The sequence below is a fragment of the Thamnophis sirtalis genome, unplaced genomic scaffold, assembly GCF_051295495.1.
Source record: "Thamnophis sirtalis isolate CommonGarterSnake01/CBP01778 unplaced genomic scaffold, rThaSir2_p1.2 scaffold_7, whole genome shotgun sequence".
In the NCBI taxonomy this organism is placed as follows: Eukaryota; Metazoa; Chordata; class Lepidosauria; order Squamata; family Natricidae; genus Thamnophis; species Thamnophis sirtalis.
Window position 1 is genome coordinate 13,684,951 of NW_028261387.1, and position 20,934 is coordinate 13,705,884.

The window sequence follows — 20,934 nt, forward strand, 5'->3', positions numbered from 1 at the left end:
CACAGGGTCATATTTCACAATAGTATCCTGGCAAACAATCAAGAAGTTGAACCTAGCCGCAAGCAGGAAGTTCCTGAAGCTGCCAAATATCTGCCTGAATGACTATCAAGGGAACCGGATAGAGGTGCTAGGCAGAATGGAGGACAAAGTAATGTTCCACAAGTTCCAGGGCCAGCTGCCACTCACAGTCGTTGGCATCCACTGGCTATCCCTGCTGGGAGTAGAATGGTTTAAACCCCTGGCCCTGGACATCACCAGACTGCACTGTGTAACCACCCATGACCTGGACCAGCTGTTGGTGGAGTTCACAGACATCTTCAATGGGGACCTAGGTAAATATATGGGGAAAACCATTTCATTTAACCTAGACCCCCATGTAACCCCCATCAGGCGCAAACCCCAAAGGGTACCATTTGCTTTGCGGCCCAAGGTCGAGGAACAATTAGACAAGCTGATTGCCCAAGGAATCCTCGTGACAACCAACCACGCAGTGTGGGAGACCCCCATAGTCACCCCTGTGAAGCCAGATGGGTCCGTCCGCCTCTGCGCAGATTACAAGTGTACACTGAACAAGGCCCTCCAGCAGAGTGCATACCCAGTGCCAGTAGTGCAACATCTGTTACATTCCTTAGGAAGCAGGAAGGTATTTGCCAAGTTAGACCTTGCCCAGGCCTATCAGCAGCTGCCAGTAGATGAAGCGACCACTGAAGCACAAACCATAGTGACTCACAGGGGGGCATTTAAATGTACCAGGTTGAAGTTTGGGGTCAGCGTAGCCCCAGGACTTTTCCAGTGCCTAATGGAGCGGCTACTGCATGGGATCCCAGGTGTGGTGCCATACTTCGATGACATTTTTATATCAGGAGAGTCAATAGGCCAGTTGATGGAACGCGTGTGCGAGACCTTGGGGAGGTTTCAGGAAAAAGGACTCAAAGTAAACCCTAATAAATGTAAAATTGGTGTAAGGCAGGTAGAGTTCCTGGGCTACCTAATAGATGGGTTGGGCACCCACCCGACTGAAAGCAAGCTGAAAGCCATTAAGAACGCCCCCACCCCGAAAAATAAGGCAGACTGCAAGCCTTTTGGGGACTGTTAAATTTCTATAGCATTTTTTTACAACAGAAGGCCACTGTTGCTGAGCCATTCCACAAGATCCTGGGGAAGACAATGCCGTGGACCTGGGGACAGAAAGAAGACCAAGCGTTTGCAGCAGTTATAGACCTCCTCTCGTTCGACAGTGTCCTAATTCAATACAACCACACATTGCCGGTCCGGATCACCTGTGACGCTTCCCCCTTCGGAGTTGGGGTGGTCCTCAGCCACCATCTACCAGACGGAACGGAAGCACCAATAGCATATTATTCAAAGACCCTGTCACAGGCTGAGTGCAACTACAGCCAAATTGGTAAAGAGGCCTTGGCCGTGGTGGCAGGAATCAAGCGGTTCCACGAGTACATATACGGAAGACATTTCGAGCTGGTCACTGACTCCTCTGGACTCCTCTGGCAACCAACAGACCCCCTCCATACATGTCCCCAAGAATGACCAGATGGGCCATTTTCCTCACTGCGTACAACTACGAGCTGATCCACCGACCCGTCAAAGACATCAGCCATACTGACGCTCTCAGCCGCTGCCTGCTGCCAGAACTAGTGGAAGACCCCGCACCACTCAAGTACTGCTGATCGACATCAACCCAGCCAGTCCAGTAACTGCCATAGACATCGTCAAACACACCAAAAGGACAAAATATTATGAAAAATTCTGAACTGGGTGTTGAGGGGTTGGCCACAGGAGAGACTGGGGGAGGAGTTCCAGAGTTATCACAGCAAGCAAACCAAACTGTCAACCATAAAAGGCTGTGTGCTGTGGGGAGAAAGAGTAATAATTCCCCAAAATTAACCATGGACGTGTTACATGAGGGGCACCCTGGGATCGTGAGAATGAAGGCATTAGCCTGGAGCTACATCTGGTGGCCCCAGTTGGACAAGGACATTACCGAGTGGGTGGCCACATGCAAACCCTGCCAGGAAATGCGAACAGCATCACCACAGGCACCCACTCGTGAATGGGAAGTGGCCAAGAGACCCTGGTCCCGCATATACATTGACTTTGGCGTTCGTTTATGGAGAATTCAGTTCCAATCCTGTTTTAGTTTGTGAGACACTTGGAGAAGTGATTTTGCTTCTGGAAAACCTGGTTTGGCTGTAAGAGATCTTTGTTTTTGCATTCTGTTATCTTCTTGCCAGAGCCTTTATTTATGTTCATTTTGGGCTCGCAGCCAGTCTGAGCCGAGGACTGATAAAGTTATTTCCTTTTAAGTCTGTCTGCCTGTCGTCTTTGAACGAGCAGAGAAGGGGGGGACAGAACAATGACCTATATTGCATACTTGGAAAAATCTGAATACAAGAAGCGGACAATACATGTATTTTTGTAAACCATGTTGTTAATGAAAATGGCTTGAAAATAAACTTCTCACCTATTGCTTCATCACACAGCTTGTGGTAACGAAGGGTTTCCTAAATCGTAGATGGTGTTTGAGCACCTGGGATAATAATTTGCTAAAAACTTACTGTCTGCATGTTACAATTTTGGTGGCTGTAGGAAAGTATTTCCCAACTTTAGCAATGGCTGGCTGGGGAATTCTGGGGGCTGAAGTTGCCAAGATTGGGAAACAAAGTCTTTAGAAGAATCCCAGTACAGCTTATCCCCTCTCCAATCTTACCATCCCCAACCATGGGAAGACATTCAACCTGCCCCCACTTTGAGTGAGCAAAAAATTGTTACTCACTTTTTGGGTATGTTTAACAGGCCTCAATATCACTGATGTGTAATATTCACACAACTTTTCAGAAAGGGATTGTCTAAATCTAAATCTAAATCTTTTGCCAAATTCAGTTCCGGGCCTGTTGAATCTGCCAACTGATAGTCATGTCAACATCAGTTAGGATGTTCAATCAATATGTCATCCACAATCAGTAATTGTAATAATATGTTTGATTGGATCCTTTTTTTGTCAGGGATCTCATTATGGATGTTTATACAGTGCACTGCGTACAATACATGTTGAGACAGTTGCACAATTCTCTTCATGCGTTCTTGGCCACTCTTAAGAAGAGATGAGTGCAAGCAAGCTCATGGGTCTGGTTCTCTTGGCTAGGTTTCATTAATTCATCCCCACTGCTTTCAAGATTGGTAGGTAAATATTTGCATTAGGTATCCTTCTCTGTTCATGTAGGCCAGGGGTCTCCAAACTTGGCAACTTTAAGACTTGTGGACTTCAGTTCCCAGGATTCCGTAGCTAGCCATGATGGCTGGGAAATTTTGGGAACTGAAGTTCACAAGTCTTAAACCTGGCAAGTTTGGAGACCCCAATGTATATTTAACATTAGTACAAACATTTAAGAACCGAGGTGGCGCAGTGGTTAGAGTGCAGTACTGCAGGCTACTTCAATTGACTGCTAGCTGCAGTTTGGCAGTTCAAATCTCACAGGCTCAAAGTTGACTCAGCCTTCCATCCTTCCAAGGTGGGTAAAATGAGGACCCAGATTGTTGGGGGCGAGATGCTGACACTATAAACTGCTTAGAGAAGGCTGTAAAAGCACTATGAAGTCGCATATCAGTCTCCGTGCTATTGCTATTTATGAAAATAATTCTCTTTCCTTCAGGGCTAACGCTTATGTCCCAAAATTAACTGAAATCGCTCTGAAGTTCTTTTCACACACATCCAACTGCAAACGACCATGCAATCGGAAAATAGTTACGATGTGGCTAGGTAAGAACAGGTAGGGCCTTCTTGCAGGTATATGAAACTGCATCTAAACCGCTGGTTTTTTCTCCAGATGTTCTTACCCACCTCTTCCTTAATGCCCACCACATGCACCATTTTGAAGGGCCTGCGTTGTACAATTTTGTTTTTCTTTCTACTGCAATCTCCCTTTGGCTGCCAGTGGCATGTTCCCTTTTTTTGAGTACTGTACATTAAATAAAGCTTGTAATAGAACTTTTGGTATACTTACCTTTTCTTTTTCTTCTGGAAGATTTATATAGTCTTCAAAAACCTTCTATCAAGGTTATGGGCTTATGACCACCCAGGGGCTATATTAAATTATGGCAGGTACATTAGGTCTTGCGCTTATGATACACTGAATTGGCCCATCATTCTTCATTGCAGATCTAATAGACATATTCCTGGTTGTGTGAAGCAATAGGCTGCCTTAGTGAGAAGCAGTAAACTAAGCTTGAGCTTTGTGGGATTTCTTGCTAGGGTTCACAACGGGAATGAAGCATTTGCTGGCACACTGAAATATGTCTGCAAAAATGTACCTTACAAATAAATAAATGCACCTGAGCAGCTACCCAAATGTTCAAAGCATTCAAGAGCTACAAATTAAAGATCATTATAAGCACTCAGCAAAACAATGGGAATATTTCAAATCTCCTTTTCTATGAAACATGAAGCGGCGGATCAGTCTGCTTCATTTGTGATATATGGATTATTATTGCAGCATTGTTATTGTTGTTCTTTCAAATGCACAATTTCATGTTCCCTAATTGTCCCCTATGACTCCTGGCACAGGGCAAATTCTAACTGTTTAATGAACCAGTCAATCTATGTATTTATGATGCTCTTTTTATTTATTGTGTGATGCGCGTCCTTCTTGGCTCTACTTTTTTTTCAAATCTAAACTCAAACCAAACATTATTTATCGTCGTAAAGCGATATCGTAGGAGCGGTACGAATCCCAAAATTACCACCTGACTGTAGAACACTTTCCATCCTTATTCATTTAACCACAGTACTCCTACTATGTCTTTAGAGAGGAGTTGTCAGCCAAGCAAAATACAAATCAACCAAGCATCCATTTATTCCAACTTATTTTAATTATTTAAGAGCATTAAATGACAGCTTTATTGTTTATCATGCAGTGAGACCTGATAAGCTGCCTCTGTACCTTTTAACTGCGGCTAAATTGATTTCTGCCAAAAATAAACCAATTAAATAACACTAAGATTCTAGTTTGAACCTGGAATGCAATCCGTCTAGATACGTATCTACACATAAAATCTAGGATTCCAACAGTGAAAGCAAAATCCAATGGAGAATTTTACAGTGCTCTGATCTCTCATACGTTTAGAGAACAGTACCAGCAATATGGGCTTAACATTTCTGAAAATCAAAAAAAAAATGTGACATACATTTGTGTGTACACAAACATGCATGCATACATAGACATACATACATGCATATACATACACAGACACCACACACACACACACCTATACATACATACACAGACAGACATACATGTATGTATGTATGTATGTATGTATGTATATATGTATATGTTTTCGTAGATTTTCATGGGTATAGGTATGCAGGTCTTGGCGTATTCGGGTCCTTTCCCATGTAAGATTGAGAGTATCTTGGCGATGTTTCGATGAGGTCCCACTCACCATCTTCAGGCTGGTGCCTTTGGCTTTGTGCTTGTGCGAGCAAAGCGTGATCAGAGCTGCCGCCTTTCTATAAATATTGGTGGGCGTGTGTGGAGTGCTGGCTTTGTTGCTGTAAGCGGGTTGGTTGGCTGTGTTGTTACATCTTGATTAGTTGATGGAGTTGATGTATGCAGATAAGTCGGCTGTTTCATAACATCCTGTGTGGCTGAGATACTAGCTGTGTGCCATTTAGTCTTTTGTTTTGTAATGGCCTGGGTATTGGGCTGTGTGATGACATCCTGAGCTCTAGTGTAGTGATATCCTGAGTCCTGTGCTGCAACATCCTGGGAGGTTGGCTGCGTTGTAATATCCTGAGCCTTTGCATTGTAACCTCCTGAGTTCTGTGATGTAATGTCCTGAGTAGATGGCTGTGATCTAACACTGTGATAGAGAAACACCGCCACAACATGAATAAACGTGACAATACTTTCCGCCTACCAGATATCTGGAAACTAGCGCTTGTCAACAAACGAGTCTCAGCCACGAAAACCGACACCAGACCCAGAACAACACAGGATGCCACCACCAATCACCCACACCAGACTCAAACCCAAACCCATCCCATAGACGAAATGCAACCACCATCCAAAAGCCAAACCATGGCGGCATCACCAACTGCTGCAACCCCCTCTGACCCCCATACAAAGCAAACCGACACACACCATGAACACATGGCCAGACCGCAAACCCGGAGCCAAACCAAAGCCCAGAATGTTATAGATAGATAGATAGATAGATAGATAGATAGATAGATAGATGGATGGATGGATGGATGGATGGATGGATGGATGGATGGATGGATGGATGGATGATAGATGATAGATAGATAGATAGATAGATAGATAGATAGATAGATGATAGATAGATAGATGATAGATAGATAGATAGATAGATAGATAGATAGATAGATAGATAGATAGATAGATAGATAGATAGAATGTATTGTGTCATTGTATATATATATATATATATATATATATATATATATATATATATATATATATATATATATATATATATATATATATATATATATATATATATATATATATATATATATATATATATATATATATATATATATTGTGTGTGTGTCTGTGTATCAGATACCACAAGGAAAACAAGTCATGAAGAGGATGTGTAGTGTCCCAGACAATACTGAGGATCTAGTCAAGCATCGCTTATATGCTTATGTCCTGGATAGTCAGAAGTGAGCTGCCAATAATCTTTTCTGCCATCCTCACCACTCGCTGCACTACCTTCCTTTCCGAAGTAGTAATACTTCCAAACCTGATGTTTCTGATATTCTCCTGGTTTTCTTTGCGTCCTTCCTCTCTCAGTTCAATTCTGTTTCTCATTTGAACCAATGCAGTTCTAGTTCTTGGTACTCTTCCTCTATAATGGAGCAGAACTCACTACATATCCTTAGCTGTAGATACAGGTAGTTCTTGACTTACGACTAATTACTTAGAGACCATTTACAGTTGTTTGTTGTGTCCTGTCGTCATGTGACTGAAATTTAATTTTTTTCCCCCTCTGGCATTTACTTCTGGTTTCTGGCAAAAAGAGACCTCATAATGAACAGTTTGCTTAATGACCACAGTTTTCATTTTGCAACTGTGGCATCCGCTTTACAACCACAGCCTTCACTTAAAACAAAAAAAAGGTAATAAAATCAGATTCAGTCACATGATGGCCCACTTAGCGACCATCTCAATTTATGACCATAATTGGGGGCTCAATTATGGTCATAAATCAAGGACTAATTCTAGACTTAAATGATAGATTTTCCTAACACAATGTGCTAAGTAAAAATTATTATTATTGATTGAAATATTCTTTCACTCAAAGAACAACCTCCAGGGTGCTTACTTACAAATACGCTTGTAAAGTTGTACTCCTAATTTTAGAATTTAGCATTCTTTCTGCTGTGCTTTCCCACAGTCGCTTCATATTACATTTCTTCCATTATCTTTGTCTGTAAATTGAAAACAACTTGGAGTTATTAATGCATGAATGTTAACTTCACCCGTAGTTCAATAGTTCCATAGTAATTTTCACGGGGTTATTAAGACCCCTAAATATAAAACAGGGAACTTCGTTCATGGTCTTCTCTGACACATTTCCATGGCCTTTTGTGTTTTTTCCATAGCAATTCCAGACTAAAGCCAAGGCCATCTTTGCATTATTTGGCAGGCCCTCAGTTCAGGCCCTGCAATCATACATTGTATATATTAAATTGGTAAAATGAGAGGCAACCATATTTTGGCATGAAATCTAGCAACGTTAAAAATAAGCTGACATTTGAAATTTTACACTGATTTCTTAATCAGGATCCAATTTGATGATGAGCAAAGATAGAATAATCCAAAATGATATTTCCCTGTGAACTCAGACACAGGCTAAGTTGAGAATAATTTTTGAGAAACATTATTTACACTGTGGAAGGAGGGATCCTCCTATTTATTTATTGCATTTATATGGCCACCCATCTCACACAAGTACAACCTTTAAACAATAAATTAAAAAAAAACAGTTATTAAACAACAGACATATTAAAAATATATTTGGTACAGGAGAGAGTAAATTAGACACAATACTAGAGCCATCTTAAGATATTCCTAGGCCCGTAGGGCTTCCAGGCGTGATGGCTAAGCAAGGTTTTGAGGCACCCCAAGCATCTCCCTACCACAAGACCCACATCTAGCTGCAAACAACTTCAAAAAACTTTGTTTGAAAGTTATTATCATACATTCATGTTCCAACTGACCTTATTCTAATGTTCACTTGCTTGTGGAAGCCTGGTTGGGAATTTTAGGTACCATGGATCAATATCTGTGGAGAGATTTAATTAGGAAGAAGAAAGCTATCTTAATTGCTTCTTTTTAAAGATACAAGAAGATATACATTGCTTAAAAACAAACAAACATCCTTTATTAGCTGAAAACAATATCCTATTTGTAAGTTTACATTGCTAGCAATCACTAGGGAACAGGAGAAACTCCAGCATCTTTAATTTTTGAAATTAATCAGTACTAGGCAATCCATATCATGTTGGGTCTGCATTTCAGAGCTATTTCCTTACCTAAATAGAGAAAAAGAATGACCAAAGACAGCCAAAAAAGCAGTGGGATCAGGAACAATTTCTAACTTCTTACTGGCTTCCCCAGTGAGTTTCCTTGCTGGATACTGGCAAGGGGCACCAGAAATTTCCTTTCCCTTTTCTTTCCTTCCCAGCAGACAGATTGATGCTGCTGGATGGGGAAAGGAGCAATGGATTGTGAGATTGGCTGGGAAACTGTCACAGACTGTCAAAAATGAGGATCACATGACCACAGCAGCAGCCCATCAGCAGCCAGTACTCTATAAAACAGTCACAACCTCCCCAAGTTTCATTCTCTTGGGAAGTTATGGGTCCACGATTTTGGATACATTCTGTAAGTTAGCCCATATGGGGTACCTTGATTCTTCATGGTATTGGACCTGGGTACTTGAGAGACCGCCTGCTGCCAATTACCTCCAATAGACCGATCAGATCCCACAGATTAGGCCTCCTCCGAATTCCATCCACCGGCCAATGCCGACTGGTGACTACCCGGAGGAGAGTCTTCTCTGTGGCTGCTCCGACCCTCTGGAACGAGCTCCCCATGGAGATTCGAACCCTCACCATCCTCCAGGCCTTCCGCAAAGCCCTTAAAACCTGGCTGTTCCCACAGGCCTGGGGCTAAAGAGTTTTTGCCCCCCTTCTCGAATAGTATGGTTGTTGTGTGTTTTTAAATTTTGTATTGTTATGTCTCGTCTTTTTATCCCCCTGTCTGTACCTCCTTCCCTGATTGAATTGTGAGCCGCCCTGAGTCCCCTTCGGGGAAAAGGGCGGCATATAAATGTAATAAATAAATAAATCATACAATCAAAAAATGTTGCCCTAGGATACATCATTTTGCCCATTTAAAGGTCAGGACAGTGATTGTTTTGGTAATACAGTATACTTGCAATAGTGGCGAATACAGTATCAATATAATCTCCCCATTCCTGGACATGACTTCTCCCACTAACATACAGATAACTGTCATTAACCAACTAATAAGAGAAGGGAATAAAGAGTTGGTGTGATCAAAGTAGACCAAGCTCATTTGAGGGACTGGCAAAGCGTATTAAAAAGAAAAAGAAATCAATGAACAGAAGGTAACACGAGTGGGTGAAAATATATTTAAAACTCATTGGATTGAGAAGCAGTAATCAAAGATTTTTTTTTTAAAAAAAACAACCATATAGTTCCTCACATAGTACCCGAGAAAGAAAAATGTACCATATATGCATACGTTAGTGGAAGAGAAATTAAGACAGAGAATGAACAAATGCCTCTGTTTCACCTAAAGATCATGTTAACCCTTTCAAATTACCTTGTTTCAAACAATTTATCGTTCAACCCAGGGTTTGTTGGATGTGATGACATAATCTTTTGAGGATTAAAAAAAAAATAACCTTCAGAACATCTTACAGCTGCTTCCTATACCCGTGATGGCGAACCTATGGCACACGTGCCACTGATGGCAGGTGGAGCCCTCTCTGCGGGCACGCGAGCCGTCACCCAGCTCAGCGCCACCACACATGTGCGTGTGCCTCCCGCTGACCAGCTGATTTTCGGGTCTCTGCTGCGCATGTGGGAGATGTGCACGGATGGATGAGGGTTAGGGAGTATGCGGGGGTGCGGCGTGCCCCCCCCCCCCTGGTATTTTTGTCCCAGGAGGCTTCAGGGAGGCCCGCTAGGCCCAAAATGGGGTGCAGAGGGTCACACGTGCATGCGCGGGGGGGCACACAGGAGGTGTTGTGCGTGCATTGCAGAGGTGGGTTCCTACCAGTTCGCACCTATTCGGTAGAACCGGTTTGTCAAATCTACCAAACCAGTTAGAAGAGGTTCCACCAGTGGACCCAGAAAGCAGGCCACACCTACAGAAGAGGTTCCAAATTTTTTTGAAACCCACCACTGGTCCTTGGATATGATCATTCTACACTATCATGCTCATATTTATAAAACTCAGTGCCTCTATGAAAGGTAAGGATGACTACTGCGTTTGTGGTGCAATCAGAACATTCCGTGTGTTGAAGTTGTTTTAACACAAACCAAAGATGCCTTTTAAAAAACAAGTTTACATCATATTCTTATGCATGCCAGTGCTGTGTGTGAGGTAATTTAAGGTGGTTCTGACAAGTGTCGTCAGCATCTTCATATCCGGTCACATGGGTGGCAAGCCACTCCCATCCGGTCACATGGGCAGCAAGTCACTCCCACAAAGGAGGCCACACCCACAGAGTAGGTTCGAACAATTTTTGAAACCCACCACTGGTGCATTGCATTATGGGTGTGGGCACGTACACTGTCAGGAGCAGTGCGAGCACTTTCGGCACACGAGGAGAAAAGGGTTACCCATCACTGTCCTATACTCATGCTAAGTATGTCATGTGACATTTTGTCAATCGCTGATTCAAAAGAATATATATTTGGAGGTCTTCGCGATAATTGTCCTGAAACCCTTATTAGGAGGGAACCATTTAAAGTGCATTTCAGTATTTGAAATAATGACTGGGATTGACTTTTTTTTTTAATTCAAGGCTCTCAAATTAATCAATTAAAATATACTCCTAGGAACTATTGGGAACGACAGATTTCAACGGATGAAAACAGTGGAGAGAAATCAGATTGAGTTAACAATGAGAAGAACATTGGGAGAGAAGATTCACAAGAACCTCCTGCCTAAGGTTTTTAAGAACGTTTTATATATTGGGAGGGGGGGTGCATGTGATAGCTCAGCGGTTAAAGACACTGAGCTTGTCCAACAGGCCAGGTTGGAGATCTGAGCATCACACAATAGGGTGAGTTTCTTTACTTGCTCCAGCTTCTGTAAACCTACCAGTTCCAAATGTGAGCAGATTTATAGGTACCATTTTGGTGGGAAGGTAACCGCATTCCGTGCACCTTTGGTAGAGCCAAGGTGGCACAGTGGTTAAATGCAGCACTGCAGGCTACTGCTAGATCAGCAGTTCAGCGGTTCAAATCTCACCGGCTCAGGGTTGACTCAGCCTTCCATCCTTCCGAGGTGGGTGAAATGAGGACCCAGACTGTGGGGGCAATATGCTGACTCTCTGTAAACCGCTTAGAGAGGGCTGAAAGCCCTATGAAGCGGTATATAAGTCTACTGCTATTGCTATTGCTATTGGTGTATAGCCATGCTCGGCAGTGGTGGGATTCAAATTTTTTTTTACTACCGGTTCTGTGGACGTGGCATGGCTTGGTGGGCATGGCTTGGTGGGCACAGCTTGGTGGGCAGTATCCACATTTCCTCCCGACCCCACTAACCTGCTTTCCAGCTCAGTTCTCCTGTGCAGGGCAACAGAAGAAGTCCCAGCCAATCAACTGGGACACCGAATCAGCTGGGACTTGGGAAGCAGTGAATAGATGGGGTGGAGCCAATCAGAAGTGGTATTTGCCGGAAATGAAATGGAAATAAGCACTGTGACCTAGAGTCAGACATAACCGAACAGGGAAACCATTACACACACACACACACACACACACACACACACACACCTTCCAGTGCAGTGACAAAATGAAGTCTTGATGCTATATTCTTTAGCAAACATACTACTTTGACTGTTAAACGAAAGGATGCTTGACTGCCAACATTTTCTCTGAGAATATTTCTCCATGTTGATAACTGAAGAATTCCCAATGAGAATAAAAAAAAAACTGAAGCCAACCAGAACAGAGGTTACAAAATGCTCTATCATACAATAATTGATTTTGTGATACATCAGGTGGGAGTTCAGGTGAAGATTATTTTCACTTAAGCCTCTGGCTGATCATGAGTTTAGATCCCAAAGGTGAAGAACCAGTGCACAAGAAGTAGAAGATTTGGTATTCCAAGCAATCGTCTATCTTCCCTTATCTTCTGTTAGTCTAATATGATAAATCTACTAAACTAAGGCCTAGATGTGTGCAAAATCCCATTATGGCAGTCAAGTTGTCTTTGGAGATAATTGCCAATGGAATGTTATATAAAAACGAGCGTAGAGAGCTTGAATGTTCTTTTTAAAAATTCTGTTGTTTTAGCAAAGAGTTTTTGGATGCTGATAGGAAATTGCTATAGGGCATGTTTAATTGCCTTTTAGAAACTTCTTTTAATCCTATAATAGCAAAAAATTAAATCAGTGCTGACATTTTTTTTTTATTGCCAGAAGAAGGTAGTAAAAGGGTAAAGAAATAATTATTAGTTCTGAGAATATAATTAGCAACTTTAATGCTTTAATCTTTAAAAAAATTGCATATTTTGAACACAGCGAACAATTAAAAAAATGATATTAAAAGCCTCTGGAAAAAATCCACTGTTTGTTTTTAACTGTAAATTATGTTCATTATAATGAGCTCATTTAGAACATTTATGATATAAACATAATATGGATATTTGGAGGTTTTTCTGATTATATTTTAGGGCAATAAGAGCCATATTGTAATCTTAGTGATGTACAGTACAGATTTCTAACAAAAAAATAAATATGAATGTCCCGGTTCCATTCTTGTAATCTTTTTAAAGTAATGTAAAATAATAAATAATTTATAGAATCTTTAGAGATGTGCAATGATATCTTATTTTCCTTTAGTAGACTATTGTCAACAGGATCAGAGCCGAGGTGGCGCAGTGGTTAAATGCAGCACTGCAGGCTACTGCTAGATCAGCAGTTCAGCGGTTCAAATCTCACCGGCTCAGGGTTGACTCAGCCTTCCATCCTTCCGAGGTGGGTAAAATGAGGACCTGGATTGTTGGGGGCAATATGCTGACTCTCTGTAAACCGCTTAGAGAGGGCTGAAAGCCCTATGAAGCGGTATATAAGTCTAACTGCTATTGCTATTGCTATTCTTGTGTTCATCTCCAATATAAAGAAACTGAGTTTAGGGACAGTTTTTTAGAAAAGCATTGAAAGAATAGAGAACTTAACAGGAAGAAAGCCACTTCCCTTCATCTACAGACGTGCTTGTCACATACCATTTATGCCACAGCTTCTAATGTGTTGCCTTTGATTTGGTGCTTTTTCATTATGTATTTGTTTCTAACCGAAGCAATAAGGAAGCAGAGTTGCAGATATTACACCTGCCACGGTGACATCTGTTGTTTCCGTATCAGTTACCTCCACAGCCACCGCCTGACCCTGATTGCTGCCATGACTTGCTGCCCACAATTAAACTAGGAAAGGTCCTGTCCCCTCGCAGGTGCTAGTTCAGCCCTGAAATAGCAAGCTGTCTATCATACTTTCAGTGACTGTCTGGATTCTTAAAGAAGGAACTCAAACTTGTGTTAGTGGTTGGATAGAGAGCAGCAAGCCTCTTTCAGAAATTCTATTCTAAAAAGCAGGAAATGAGCTTAATAGTTAGAAATGTTGCCATGATTTGGATTATGGATTTCAGTAGATTTCTTTCTTTATCTCTTTCTTTCTCGCTCTCTCTCTCTCTCTCCCTTCCTTCCTTCCTTCTTTCTTTCTCTCTCTCTCTCTTCCACCCTCTTCCTTCCTTCTTTCTTTCTCTCCCTCTTCCTTCCTTCTTTCTTTCTTTCTCTCTCTCTCTCTCTATCCCTCTTCCTTCCTTCTTTCCTTCTTTCTTTCTCTCTCCCTCCCTCTTCCATCTTTCTTTCTCTCTCCTCTTCCTTCTTTCCTTCTTTCTCTCTCTCTCCATCTCCTTCCTTCCTTCCTTTCTTTCTTTCTCTCTCTCTTCCACCCTCTTCCTTCCTTCTTTCTTTCTCTCCCTCTTCCTCCCTCTTCCTTCCTTCCTTCTTTCTTTCTTTCTCTCTCTCTCTATCCCTCTTCCTTCCTTCTTTCCTTCTTTCTTTCTCTCTCCCTCCCTCTTCCATCTTTCTCTCTCTCTCCTCTTTCTTCCTTCCTTCTCTCTCTCTCTCCATCTCCTTTCTTTCTTTCTTTCTTTCTTTCTTTCTTTCTTTCTTTCTTTCTTTCTTTCTTTCTTTCTTTCTTTCTGCCATCCAAGACTGTTCTGTTTTGTTCTGTTCTCACATTTTTTTCAGCAAATGAAAGACAGAATACAGCCACCACAATAGCAAATTTGTTGCCTGTCCAAGATGACTGTTAGTTCAGCAATTGTACCCTAGGACTGCTCCCTGAGTTTATTGCTTAAGGATCTGAGAGTTTGAGTTGGTGAGTTCACAAAGGAAGTATGGCATCATAGACACATTGTTTGACATTTGAAAATGTGGCTGAATCAGAAAGCCGTTCTACTATAATGTCTCAGAGCATTGAGAGAAATTCAAATAATGTGTTTGGGCTGTCTTAGAATACCACTCCTTACAGAACAGGGCCAATCTGAACACAAATTATGAAGGAATTTTGCAGTTGTTAAGCTGGGCCTGTAGAGCAAAAGTCCCCATTCTCCAGGCTGTGGCCTGGTACTGGGCCAAGGCCAGTGGTGGGTTTCAAAAATTGTTCGAACCTACTCTGTGGGTGTGGCCTCCTTTGTGGGAGTGGCTTGCCACCCATGTGACCGGATGGGAGTGGCTTGCCGCCCATGTGACCGGATATGAAGATGCCGACGACACTTGTCAGAACCACCTTAAATTACCTCACGCACAGCACTGGCATGCATAAGAATATGATGTGAACTTGTTTTTTGAAAGGCATCTTTGGTTTGCGTTAAAAGAACTTCAACACACGCAATGTTCTGATTGCACCACAAACGCAGTAGTCATCCTTACCTTTCACAGAGGCACTGAGTTTTATAAATAGGAGCATGATAGTGTAGAATAATCATATCCAAGGACCAGTGGTGGGTTTCAAAAAAATTTGGAATCTTTTCTGTAGGTGTGGCCTGCTTTCCGGGTCCACTGGTGGAACCTCTTCTAACCGGTTCGGTAGATTTGACGAACCGGTTCTACCAAATAAGTGCGAACTGGTAGGAACCCACCTCTGGCCATGGCCCATTCGGAATCAGGCCGCAGGAGCGGGAGGTGATTGCGTGTGTGCAGAAAGCTCCATTTGTGCAAGTGGTGGGCATATGCACCTGCCCCTTGTGCAAATGGAACTGAGCACGCACACATATATGCATGCCACTCACGTGGGACCATTCCTTCTCCCCCTCCCTCCCCTGCCGCCACCAGACTGCAAAGTCAGAAAGTTTGGGGATTGCTGCTGTAGAGAGATTGAAATCTATGCTCAAAGTTTTAGTTTCCTTCCCCTGGCCTCTTTATCGAAAAGAGTTACAACATGCCTTGGGAAGGGACAGAAAATATGTTGGCTGTTTTCTTTAGGTCCATTTCCCATGGATTGTAAAAAATACTTGTGGTAAATGTAAGGTGTTATTTTTCTTTGTTTTTATTCTGGACCCTGAAAACTCCAAATTGGTGATATTTAAGCCCATGTTTAAATCTGCTGCAATAAAACGAAATAGCTTGATTAGGCTGCTCACCATCAGAGACCATGGAGCTCAGCCAGTGGTGGGTTTCAAATTTTTTTAGAACCTCTTCTGTAGGTGTGGCCTGATTTGTGGGAGTGGTTTGCCAGCCATGTGACCAGATGGGAGCAGCTTGTCAGCCATGTGACTGGATGGGCATGGCCAACTTGTAAAATGTGGTGAAACTCGCTTAACAACGCTCTTGCTTAGCAACCAAAATGTTGGCTCAGAAACTCTGGCATTTGAAGCACGCAAGTCTTAAAGCTGTCAAGTTACAAGACCCTTGCACTCCTAACTCTTTAGAAAAAAACACCCGGGGGTGTTCAAATTTGACAGCTTTAAGACTTTAAGGTTTAGACAGGACTCTTAGAGGCAGGCAGGGCGATTGGTGAGCCAGCCAATCAATGAGCGGCTGGTGGGGCAAGCATGGTGTGGACAGGTGGAGGGAGGGAGCTGGAACTGGTTCTAAATGGCACAATAGATTTGTGGAATCTTTTCTATAGAAGAGGTTAGCACTGGCAGGAACCCACCCCTGAGCTCAGCCCTTTACTGTTAATTTGTTGTGAGATTTTAGCCATTATCTATCAAAAATTACCTTGAACTCCTAAGCTCCATTCTTCTAAGTATATTATTAAGCCATCATAATATACTGTATTTTTTGCACAGTAAGATGCACTGGACCATAAGACGCACCTAGCTTTTGGGAAGAAAAACAAGAAAAAAATCTGACTCTGCCTCCCAGAAATTTGCCTCCTTGAAGCAAACAGCAAACAGCTGGGTCAGCTTCAGCACAGCCTGATTTAGCATGAGCAGCTGATTGGCAGTTGGATCGGCCTCCCAGAATACCCCTGATCCAGGCTGCCAGGATCACCGCCACCCATTGCTTCCACCCATCATTGCCCATCGCTGCTGCCGCCTATCGCCACCTCTGCACACCCCATTTTCGGCCATAGCGCATCTTGTTTTCAGCATGTTCCAGGCAGCGGAGATCGCTGCCACACTTATCGCTGCCACCATTCTGCAGTGATAGGCAAGGGTGGCAGCGATCCTCACTGCCTGGAATGGGCCAAAAATGGGACACGTGGAGGCTGAAAATGGGGTGTGCGGAGGCAGCTATAGGCAGTGCAGCAATGGGCAGTGATGGGCGGCAATGGGCGGCACTGATCCCCACTGCCTGGAACAGATGATCGGCAGTATTCCAGGAGGCCCATCCAACCACCAATCAGCTGCTCGTATTAAGTCAGGCTGTGCTGAAGCTGACCAGGCTGTTTGCTATTTGCTACAAGGAGGCAAATTGCTGGGAGGCAGAGGCCAAAATGTGGAGGTGGCAGGTGGGCGGGACTTCAGCAACATTCGCTCTATAAGACACACAGATATTCCCATCCACTTTTGGAGGGGGAGAAAAGTGACTCTTATAGAATGAAAAATACAGTAGGTATTCAGCTTGCAAGAGTTTATCTAAAAAAGAATGCATCTCATAGTGGGAAAAAAGGCACAGTAGCTGTTACTCTACTGAATCCAACTGGGCTGTTTTTATTGGGATTAAAAGAAAAAGAAAGTGAAACAAGCAAAATTTGGTGAATTCTCTAAAGTTGTGGTCCATTGTGCCCATTTTAACCACAAGAGAAGTCATATTGTAAACAAACTTGATATCTATGCAAGCTGATTATTGATCATGCAATCTTGGATTTGACCCAAGCAACTCAGAGAGACAGAGCATTTTCTGTTGCTATTGTATCACCAAAAAATAATTAAGCCACTTTGCTAACATACCTAAGAAATGGTGGCATTATAGAATCATGGGGGAGGGAAGCACCTTCCCTTCCTTTCCCTTCCCTGAATGCTGAAAACCTTGTAATTGCTCACGGTTATTAATAATGCTGACCTCCATTAAGCTATTGGTCAATTGTTCCACAAAATCCTCCCTTGGATTTGCAGTGTGATAGAGAAAGATGCCAGATCAGTTTCTGACTAGTTGACAAAATATACCTTGTGACCTCAGCCGTAGAATATAGACCATTTTTCAATACAAATTCTTTATCATTGAGGGTTTGTCTATTAGCAGTAAAAGCAAAAAAGTGAATTAGGAACACAAGGCTGCCATTATACTTCATAAAAGCCTATATTTCTGCCAATCCTTTGCCAAGGTGTTCATCAAAATACACAAATATCCCCATTTTAAATCTTTTTCTTTTGTATACATCAGGGGTGGATTTCTCGCCCCGTTCTAACCGGTTCGGTTGGAATGAGGCCGGCGTTGTCCTTGCGCATGCGCGCGGTGCACGTGTGCATGCGTGCACCGCATGCATGCGTACTAGCATCTGTGCGATGCTCCAGCTGCTCCTGGAGGATCGCGCAGGCGCTGTATGCGTCCTGCGCATGTGTGGAAGCGCAGAATTCGGCAAAACCGGGTAAGGAATGGGCGCGGGCGGGCACGCGGGCGCGGGGGGGCCTTCGCCGTTCCCGGAAGTTACCTACTTCCGGGTTCAGCGACCAACCGGATCACGGGGACTGCCGCGAACCAGTTGAAACCCACCCCTGGTATACATACTCTCAAATTTACAATGTTACATGTAAAATATTGAAATGCAACAATCTTTCCTAATACAACTTCTAGCTAAAGTAAAACTTCCTCACTGAGCAGAATTGCCTGTTTTTAAGGGGAAACGTATTCTGGTGTCAGAGAAAGAGATGCTATCAGAACCTACAGGAAAAAAAATCTTGAAATTCCCTATTCTGTCGTGTCTCTATGTTTCTAGAAACTTCATTTTAGCCTGCAAAGCACAATGGCTTTCTTATAAACACTTACCTTTTGTTTTTCTTTTTTAAAATTCTCTAGGTTTGACACGTGCAAAATTCAAATTTCCTGTTGGCTCAGTGGTGCAATTTATAACTTTATTATTGTTATTATTAAGGGTGCTTTTCACTGCGAGGTTATTGCGCGGTGTGCCCAGAGGGTATTTCCCTCTTTCTCTTCAGTGTGCATAAATTGGTATTTTAAAGAACTTAATTGTTTGAATTTATCAGAAGGGTTTAAGACTTTGGACAATAGCAATAGCATTTGCTCTAAAATTGCCAGGTGCTATGCTTTCAGAAGGGCACAGGACGGTGGGCTACTTACCAAAAAACTTTTGATGTACCATAATATTTTGGTGGTGATTTTTTTTCCCTTTGGGGTAATTTTCTTTCTAAAGAAGACAAGTGGTAATTGAGCATATGTATGAGAATTTGCTGGCAATATGGGGGATTGTGGGTTGTTTCTCTCGCAATTAACATATGGTTGTCTGCAAACAGGAGGAGAGAGACTTTTCTGCTGGAGTAAAACGTCAGATCAATCATTCCCAAGTTGGTTGAACAAGAGAAACAAGTCAGGAATTTGGGAGTGGGGGGCAGACTAAGATTGTTATCCTTTAGACACACTGTGATCATGAGGACAAACGAACTTGATTGGGTTCTCAATCTTCTGTGAGTCTGTTTCTCTTCCTGCAGATATTTCATTATTAGGTTAGGTAACACCATCAGTGCAAGTTCAGAGGGCACCAAGAACCCAACATCTGAACAGTGAGCTTCATATAGTTGTGGCGTTTGTACTTTATTTCAGTTGAACCTGGTGTTCCAAAAAAAATTTTTTGTTGGAAGATACATTTACTAGAGGGCAAATTAATAAGAGTAATCTTGCTCACACCCCAAAAAAAATCTTTATAAATTGAGCACATCTTTTGTTCTTTTTCTAGGTAGCTGGATCCATTTCCAAACACACCATCAATTGGCAACCAGCTTCTCTTATAACGTTTAAAAGAAGCTTCTGGTGTCCACATAGGATGCTGGAGCATTTTTCAAAATCAAGTTGGAATTGGAGGCAGGTGCTGGTTTTTGCAGCATGCTCATTCTGAATTAATTGTTTTAATTAAAAGTAAACCATTGTATCTACAAATTTCAGACAGGGAAAAATGCTGGCAGATGCCCAAAAAAACCACACCTGCCCCAAAGCACCACAGCCAATAATTAATGGTTTATCAATAATTTAAAAATATTATAGTGAAAGGTATCTCTCCCTCTGTCTGTCTGTCTGTCCGTCCGTCCGTCCATCTGTCTATTCTACCATACAAATGTACACTTGAGCTGCACAATAGTATGCAATTGATGTTGCTAGTTTCTGGGCAAGATCTGATTAATTTGTACATATTTTAATCTTGTATTTTACATTTTATGTCACATAGCATTCTTTATTGTGATGCTTCTGACATAAATAAACGAACCCTAAAAGATTTCCTATTGATAGCGATCTTATACTCATGCAAGCGAAAAGCATATTCTAGTTGATAACAAGATGTATAAGGAATTCAATTGATGCACCAGTCTTTGCATTCGAACACTAATTTGGAATATTTGTGGCGGGAGGAAACCACTTTGAGTCCATTTATTAAAGTGATAAATAGTGGTCTCTTTTCTAAGCAAAAGATATGTAAATGCTGCATCATGATTTAAATTATGATAAATCCTCAGCTGCAACAAGCTGCAACATTAACATGCAAAAAAAATGTATAAATGTACATTGGTTTTACAAATCTGTAACAATGACCTGGTGTTGATGTAGCTAAAGATGTCAGGAAATAATAACCTTAAAAGTTTAACTCAGCAATCATATTGTTGATAGATTTTAAGATGCAGAATAGCAAGAATATCTGAATCCGTATCCGTATCTTGAATTTTTGAGAGGAAGTACAGTGTCACAAGGGTTTAGATCAGGGAGATCCAACCTTTGCAACTTAAAACATGTGGACTTTAACTTTCATAAACATGGCTGACTGGGGGAATTCTGGGAATTGAAGTCTATGGGTCGGCCACATGACCACGGAGACATCTTCGGATAGCGCTGGCTCTTCGGCTTTGAAATGGAGATGAGTGCTGCCCCCCTAGAGTTGGGAACAGCTAGCACATATGTGCTTACCATAATGGGGACTGCCTTTGAAGATCACCCAGAAACAATA